A 3304-nucleotide genomic window follows, 5' to 3' on the forward strand; every position below is an offset into this window, starting at 1 on the left:
AAGTGAGAGGAAGGGGCTAGGTGGGTCTGTCCTTTTACACAGCCCTGGGCAGGGCCACACACCCCACCCCACCCCCGTGGCAGGTAGGCAATAACATCACAGGTAGGCCGACTGAAGCAGAATCCTAACACTGACCCTTGACATCTGCTAACTGTCATCTTTGAAAACAGAGGTCACCCAGGCATAGCCCTGCAGCTTTCAGGTAGACACTTTTCTTTTCCTAAGGTAACCAACCAACCGTATTTGGTCTAGTAAGTCCTGAATGTTCCACTCTGGAACTCAACCAAATGTTTTAACAAATCTCAACAAACACCCTCTAGCCATCTAGGCCAAGAGGAGGTTTTAAGAAAATGTCTAGTCATGCCTCTTGTCTATAGTTGGTTGACTAAGACCCTGCTTCCTCCTCTGCCTCCCCTGCACCCTCCACAGGCCCGGGTGTGGCTCTGGCTTCCTCCTCCTGATTGCAGATCCGCCCATTCTGTCTCCTTACAGTAATTCCCACGCACAAGAGCGTGTTTTGGTTTGTTTTCCGTTTGCCTTCAGGAATTAGGGGCAACGGCTCCAAATTTCTACATATTTGGGGGTGGGGGTGGGGAACCTGTTCTCTTACAGTTCATGGCATTAAATGGTACAAGCAAAGGAGGGCCCCCCCCCCCCCGTTTACCCGAGGCACAGCTGCAATTCTAAGGAGGATGAAATCCCAGCCCCAGCAGCGTGAACTGGCCCTGAGAGTCAAAAACCAAGATTCACCATTCCACGGAGATGTACCTCCACAGCGTAGAAGAAATTGGTTCCGAAAGGAGCATGGGACCCTAAGTTTATCTAATCACGGTGAATGTGGACTTAGGGTCTATGGGTAAGAGAAATTCCCTTCTCCTAGTGGGCATGTAAGACAAAGCAGGCATCTCCCATCCCCTTATTCTCACAGCTACATGGAGACCAAACGGAGAGCCTTTCCTAGCATGCAGGTAGCATGGAGCCTGGAGAAGAGAAACTCCGTCCCTAATGTCCGCTGAGCTTCCGGATCAGGCACTGCCAGGCATCCGGCACTAACTCCGGACTCTCCTGTGACACATGTTGGATTTGGATTTTCTGTATCTGACAATCGAAGGGATCTTATTACAGAATATGACAAATCCATAAGGGCTCTTGGATAGTTTTAGGTGCCATCTAAGAGAGGCCATAGATCCTGAAGTTCAAACCTTGTTTCTGGGCAGCCCAGCCCCTCGGAGCCTCTGCCTGGGGAAGTCTGTACTGCGTTCTCTACCGACTGCCCTTCTCTTCTTATGAGGAACTAAGGTCTTGCAGCTTCCCAGACTGGTCTTGTCAATAAAGCAAGCTAAGGATGCTCCAGTGTTTGAACTTCCACATCCTCTATAGGAGGCCACAGCTCCTCCCAGGGTACAGGCCTGCAACTCCTCCCTTCCCCGCTCCTAACCCTGAGTAACTCCCTCCCATCCCCCCATCCCCCCCCCCCCCCGCCCTGATTCCCCCTGTGGGTCTTCAAAGGGTTAAATGCTGTAGAAGTGGCTTTTAAGAACAGCTGGAAACAAAGTGCTGCCCCAAGCTGACAGCAGCCAATGAAGGTCAGGAGGTTAAGGGAATTATTTTCCATGGGAATAATTTTCTAAGGGAAATGGTAAAGTTATTTAAGCCACCACAGGTGGGGCACATAAAGGACAATCGTTCCTGGCTTTCCAGAAGTGGATGCTGTTTGACCTCACGTTTCTTTTTGTCTCGGTCTTACATAATGAACTCTAAACCTCAGAAATCTTAAATTATGTTTTGTATCTAATTTGTATGTGGTGTGTGTGTCTGTGTGTGTGTGTGTGTGTGTGTGTGTGTGTGTGTGTGTGTGTCTGTCTGTCTGTCTGTCTGTCTGTCTGCTGGAAGAGTTCCAGGGAACTTCCAAGCCGTGTTCAAAAAATAGTGTTACCTGTTCAGAAATAAAGATGATGAGATGGTGGCAGGGAGAGAAGACTGTGTTATGGTGGCAGGGAGAGAAGACTGTGTTATGTCCCTGCTCTCTTCGACCCCATTTTCCCACTCTTGGGACCACAGCCCAGAGAAATACACCCGACAAGGGAAATAGCGTTATGTGCAAAAATGTTCACTGCATTATTTATGATATTAAAAAAAAAACCTAATGGTTCAATGAAAGGGGACAGGTTAGTAAGTTATTGCACAACTGCGCATGAGGGTATCACAGGCCGTTAAAACTGTAAAGTAACAGCATGGAAAGTGTCAACTTAAAAAAGCAGACATAAAACAATATGCTGGGTGGCGGTAACCAGGTAACCCTGTATGTTTGGTAAATAGGGGTGAGAGAGTGTGGTAAGAAAGACATTAAGCCCAGCCAATGGAACCATGGGGCTTCCTCGCCTTTTGCTCAGTTGTGTGTAATGTTTATTTATTTTCTGTGGTTTTTTTTTTAAGTTGTATTGAGGAAAACAAAATCACAATAAAAATTGTGGAGGGAATTGTGTGTGTCTCTGTGAATGTCTAAGAAAATACCACACTGTTTATTTTCAATGACTGGACTGTATGGCAAGTGAATTATATCTCAATAAAGCTATTACAAAACGTTTGTTTGTTTGTTTGTTTTAAATTTAAGTAGAACTACTTTCAAAAAGGTGGGCAGTGGGGGAGGAAGATCTTTGTTTCCCATTTAAGGAGCAATGCTAGTCAGCAGCTAAAACACTGGGCTTTTCAATAATTCTCAGCACAATTGAAGTTGCTGACAATTACCACCCTAGTTTTATAACCAGAACACACCCAGTGATCTTAAAGGGACAGGAGCCTCCTTGGTCCCTCCTGAGATGAGAATGTCAGTAGTGGGAGGAAAGTTCCCAAATTAGACAGATGGAGTCCAAATCTCAAATCAATCATACTGAGGAAAATTAATCACTTTGGCTGGAGCCCCTTGCTCCATTCAATAGGTTGGGAGTAGCTCTTCTTCTGCTGAGTTATCCTGGGCTCTTGAGCCCAAAGGCATATAGCCCCACAGTTCCCTGTATCTTAGAGGTCAGGGGCTAATGGCTCTAGGTGCTCAGGTTAGAGGCGTGATGCTCTGACAATAGCCATCCTTACCTCTTAGCAACAGCAACTAGTATTTGCTAACATTATAGCATGAAAGCCTCTGATGCCAGGATTCCCAGGATAGCCCAGCCTACTGTTACAGAACTCAGGCCCTGGATGCTGGGATCCTCAGCCCTTTAAGACTTGTCAGACCCCTGGAACTTCCCACCTACATTCCTTTGCCATCCGTCTTCAGGCGCCCCACCTTCAGCTGTCTTGGCTGTCC

This window comes from Acomys minous (genome assembly GCF_964271855.1).
Source record: "Acomys minous genome assembly, chromosome: 2".
In the NCBI taxonomy this organism is placed as follows: Eukaryota; Metazoa; Chordata; class Mammalia; order Rodentia; family Muridae; genus Acomys; species Acomys minous.